Genomic DNA, 6,068 nt, shown 5'->3' with positions numbered 1-6,068 from the left:
ATCCATAGTCCATCACGCGAAGGAGGCAATTTATCGCTTCCCAACCTCCAACACGAAAAAAAAACAGTGGTTGGCTTATTTCATCGTTGATTGTGTCACCTTTACTCCAGCTGTGTGTCTTTCTGTGGCATCAAACGCGTTAATGAAGGGTTGGTGCGCGTCTTTGAGAGGAGGGGCGCAGCGCACTGCTGCGCCTTTGCCAAGTGAACCGCACGGAGAGAGTGAGTGAGCGTAGAGTGGAGAGGGCGAAAGTCATATAGGGTGATAGAGAGAGAGAGAGAGAGAGAGAGAGAGAGAGAGAGAGAGAGGTGGACAACGACACTACTGTGTGCTATTGGTCTGTTTTTGGTTTTTTTTTAGGTTCGTTCATAGCACAGAAGTTATACCTCATGTCATCATTCATCATTCAGAACAGTCTCCCTGTATGAAACACACAGATAACCTACTTGAACCTTTTAACAACAAGATTTTGTGGGTTTTTTGTTTTGTTTTATTGCCGTTTAATGTTTGTCCTTTTATGTCCTTTTTTGTCCTTTTACAACTTTGGTTGTGTTAAAGTGCTAAACAAATAAAGTTGGATTGATTGGATATGCTTTTTTGTTTTCACCTTGCATCCTTTAGAAGTATTTCGGTATTTTTCAGGAAAATGAAGTGGAAAAATTAAGGGAAACATAAATTAATTGATAACAATAATGATAACTTTGTTTGAATAGCACGTTGTATACAAAAAAACTGAGCTCTAAGTGCCTTACAACAAAATAAATCACCCGCAAAAAAGCCATAACATGCACATAAAAACATGGAAATAAACCAAACTCTATGATGATAATAATAACCACCACCACCGTCATCATCATCATCAAAATAAGATAAAGTGAAATAGTCTCAGTGGTGGTAATTTGGGACCTAATAAGTGAAAAACCATAATGATTATAATAATTCAGAAGCAGAAGTTATTAGTCTTGAGAAAGGTGGATTGTAGCTCAAAAGTATTCCAGTGAGCTGGAGGCAGCCAGTAACAGTGGTACAGTAATATCAGATTATTTTCCTTGATGTTTTGGGTGACAGCATCACAACAATCTGCCATGTCATCTGATTCCTAACTATCATCTATTGTGATAAACTTTTATTTTTTAAGAAATAAACTTATCACAACCATAGTAGGTAAAAATAAAGATTCATTTTGGAAACTTAACTGAACAAGACCAGGGAGAAATCTGTTTGAATACAGGGAGAGAGAATATAGTGCACCCTGTCGCCCTCATGTGGTTTGTGAGCGCATTCCATGTCCCTATCAGGTGGTTGAAGCATCCGTATTAAATTAGACATGTTATATTCATGTCTCATTCCTGTGTAATTATAGGGCCTGAACTTGATGGGAATATGTAAATCTACAGTCGGTGAAGGTTACTTGAAACAAATCCTCATCATATCTTGCTCATAATCATCCTCATAATTACCAGCTGTAGGCTACCAACCCTCCCGATAAAGAATCTAATTAAAGCCTGTGATATTCAAATGTCTGTAAAGGATCTTCCACATACATGTTCTGTGTCTTCCTGTAACTCCCTCCCTCTGGCTGCATGTGGTTGTAAAATTACTATCTGTGGTCACTTAGGCTTTTTGCCCACTCAGCAACATTTATGGATGATGTTGGACTTTCTGAGTGAGGTATAGAACACCAGCATGCTGCAACAGTGGAAGTACAAGTGCCTTATATGAGAAAATACTGCTCCCATCCATTTGCTAGCAACAGCTAAGGTTGTTTCCTTTTCACCATGACCACAACCATTCCCTAACAAGTCATTTTAGTTGCCTAAAGTTAAATAAACCTACAGGTGGCAGATAATAAGACAATATAGGCCTACTGTATGTATAGATATAAAGATATATTTTTCAACAGTCATATGTATTGTGAAAGGCACTGACAAACAATTTCAGAAAATGCTCATATTGTCATTTTTGGAAAGCACTCAGGACTTGATTTTTTTAGATTAAACAACTTAGTGGTGCTACTGTAAAGGAAAGCTTTAAGGAGAGAGGAGTTTAGTTGGCTTTAGTTTTATTCTTTTTTCTTTTTGATTTGAGTAATTGTTCCATTTTGATTAATTATAACAGCTTTATGCACTTTTTTCCCCCAGTAGTTCCAGTTCTTCCAAACTCTGACTACAATTAAAACTGCCTAATTACAGTTTCAATGACTCACTAAAATGTGTCTAATTTCATCATAATTAATAAATGCAAGAAATTGCCCTGACCTCACTGTGCTCGTGTGTTGTCCAAAGACACAACAGCACAGATGGATGTCAATGCGCGTCATTGTTTTGGTGGATGAGCAAACAATGCATGCAAACATTGTGAGGAAGAGGAGTAAAAATACCTAGATGTGCTTCATGTTCTGATTACAATTTGATTATTTCAATGGAGACATCTTCAGACATGTATCCAGAGATCATTCTGACTCCACATTTTTATTATCGTGTATAGAAATGTTCTTAGTAATGTTTAATATGCTTCATAATGACAGAAAACTAATCTAATCTACCGGTCTTATTATTAACCCTAATTGGAAAAAATCCTTTGACAAAGTCATCCCCATCATTTATATTATATATAATATGTTTTAGTCAGGTTGGGCAGTGGCACCATTCATTTTCTTGTACTGAGCTAGAGGTGTGTTATGGAATATGTTCGTCCAGTGGGCCTGCTCTGGACAGGTTCCATGCTTGTTTAGTACAAGGAAAGGAGACACCATCTCTTCTGTCACCTGTACGTTTGGGAGGCCGAAATGTCGCTGTTTTCTGAGGCATGTTATTGCTGTGGAGAGCTGGGACCGAACACTTAAATGACTCCCACAAAAAAACAAGGGCCATTATTCCTTGCGGCCTACCTCTAATCGTTCTCCTGGTCTAATTAGCTGGCTCAGGCAGCTCATGTGCAAAGCCACTTAACACAGATAAACAAGCCATGTGAGGATGCCAATCAAGATGAAGAGAGAGAGTAGTGCTACCTGTTGAGAGTGGTAATCATAAACTGGCATGGCATGTTGATTACTGATGTTCCACTGCTGATGAAGGCATGTTGGAGATAAACACTGCTGGTGTGGCACTTTACAGTACTGTGTCTTCTGCTGCTACAGTATATGCATACTTTTCCGTTGTTACCATAAATACCACTAAGATTATGTTTCAGATCAAATAAACAACTAAAGGTGTCATCAATCAAAGCAGTCAGCATCACGGAAATACATTCAGCTATTTTTATTTTTTTTCTGCAAACACAAGGTGATGACAGAGGGTAATGGATAGTGAACGCATCATTGCTAAGCCAAGCTGAAAAGGATTTCTGTCTCCTTCCACTCACTTCATCTCCTCTCTGCTTGTGGCTCCTGGATCCCTGGGATCGATTGTTCAAACATGGCTCCAGACCGGTAATGAGTGAGTGGCTGCAGGGTTGAAAGTGTGTATGTATGTGTTGACATGTGTGAGGGGTTGGAGCTGGGCAGAGTGTACCAGAGTGTGTGTACAGGCAGTGAGACTGACGCCCTCAAACTTGCACAAATGTTTCCATTTGCTGCTGTTATTTCCGATTTGTAGCACAGTCCTGCACCCCCATGTCCTTCCCTTAAGTGCTATCTGAAAACAGACTGACTGCTGTTCAATCAGAGAGTTACTGTATTGTTTGTATCACCGATTCTATGTGCTGTACACCATGAGCGTAGTGTAGAGTGACGTGATACACACTGTAAACCTTTAAATGAACAGTTATGCATGATCATGTCAATATATATTACTGCTGGTTGCAGTAAAGCTCTATTAAAGGCAACAGTTTGCCAAAAGGAGGAGGGCGAAACAGTGATGAACCTAATGCAGGTTTCAAAACACTGACTGAAAGCCTGTGAACGTGTTTTATGAAGAAGGAAGCTCTCACAGGTTAGGTTACTTTATTGGTCTCCACCAGTGAGAAATTTGTCTCGGAGATAGGGAAGAAGTTGCAGCACATGAATGACATACAAGAAAAACAACATGCAATACAAACGTACATCAGGTTAAAAGACAGTGGTGGAATAGACAAAGACTGACACTGGATGATCATACACATATACTGCCATAAGTATACATCCATATCACTCCCCCATCTTCCATCATAGCATTCACACAAGCATTCGCATCATATCACCTCACATCACCCTCACCACATCACCATGTCAACCTACCAAAACATTCATTCTGTCATAACTATAGATTCAGTCACACATCATCGCAAACATTCATTGATCCATTCAGTTGATCCAAGTGTTGCTAATCTGAAAACTTTATCAGGTAAATCAATATAGTGTTGGCTCATATTTGTAAGGTCATCAAATGTTTTTAAACTGAATGTTAATCTGTGAAATAGATAATGACTGCACACATTAGATGAATGCAATTACTTCCTGAAATGTTTTAAAGTAGAAATATAAAGAACATGGAAATATAAAAAATAACACAAAAGTACTTAAAACCTGTGCAAGTATCGGAGTAAATATTCTGTGTTACTGTCTTGTGTACAGTCACTAAAGGTACTGTCAGGTTTTTAAAAAAGAAGTTTCATCAACATGTCAACATTTCAGAGACAATGAACTCATAATGAAATGTTGTATCAGTGTATCCAGAGTAAATAAAGATCACCTGACCAACATAACATATCTTGGATGCACGCGTGAGACTGTCCAGAGGTCATCTTCAAAACAACAGTAGATGGCAGCATTACATTTGGCAAAGTGCTCCAGCAGACTGACACCTTGTGGGGTTATAATGTGACTTCTTTCTTCTGACCCTGTCCACTTGATGGCAAAATCATTGTTATGAAATAGCTGCTGATGGCTGAGTGTGCCAAAATATTACTGTGTCAATTAATGGCTTTCCTCTAATTGATAATTACAGTCTCCTTGGAGACAATCAGAAACTAAAGATCATATAAAAAATAATTTTAATTGAATTCAGAGCAAAATTATTAAACACAGCTACTATACAAACATCTCTTGCTGTAGACCTCAGCATGTCTGACCACAGTAATGAATCAACCTTTACTGTTTGCAGATTTGTTGTGCTTGGCTTTGCTTGAGTTTTTGTCACCTTTGTCCCATCCCGAGGACAGCAGTATCATAATTAACCTTTTATGACCAAGAGACTCTCCCAGTTACAGGCCACAGCAGCCATAAACCTGGCAGACTAAACCACACAAACAGAAACCCTGAAATCTGTTAACTCTATATATGATGTTTTAAAAAGTATAATGAATCCATTTAATTGACCTAAGTAGCAGGGTTTTTTGAGTAGACTTCCATGCAGAGTAAATCACAGTTTGTTTGTTTTTTAATTTTTGTTTATATCCCATTTGTTGTTGTGTTATGGTTGCTATGTGTGTTTTAATTGTTTATACCTTGCTAAAATACTGTATTAAAGATTTAATGAGGTGCCCTGAAACATACAATATATGATATACAATACAACAGTATTACAGCATCTAAGTGAGAAGTTTTAAAATAAATAGTTTTAAGAAAAGCTGAACATTATAATCTTCATGAAGGAACGATCCACTGCAGGGGTGTTGTGTTAGACTGCATAAATTTAAGCCATGTACACCTAATAAAATAGTAAGTTATTTTAAAACAGGTGCCAAATATTCCCAAGGTGTGTACATTCCAAAAACACGGTAACAGTCAGGACATTTTTTGTTTTTGTTTTGTATACCATTAACACCTAAAAGGTATTTTTTCCTATTTCAAGTGAGTGTAAAGCATAGTTTAAATTAAAATGTTACTAATAAGATTTATACAAATGAGTATTACACAATATGTATTTCCCTTGACGTAGTTCTGACTGTAATGATTCTTGACAGTGCTGATTGCCACCTGCGTCATGTACTTTTGACCACCCAGCAGATGACTGCTTCACAGTTGCATCTTCTCCCTTTTAAATGATCTCTTGAGGCATTCCTGACACGAGCCACAGTTAAATAACTCAGCCTTTAGGCTCACCTTTGGCCTGTCAAAGTCCTCTCAGAGGGAGGGAGAGGGGGATGGG

This window comes from Scomber japonicus, chromosome 11, assembly GCF_027409825.1.
Source record: "Scomber japonicus isolate fScoJap1 chromosome 11, fScoJap1.pri, whole genome shotgun sequence".
NCBI lineage: Eukaryota > Metazoa > Chordata > Actinopteri > Scombriformes > Scombridae > Scomber > Scomber japonicus.
Note: the sequence above shows the minus strand (reverse complement) of the source record.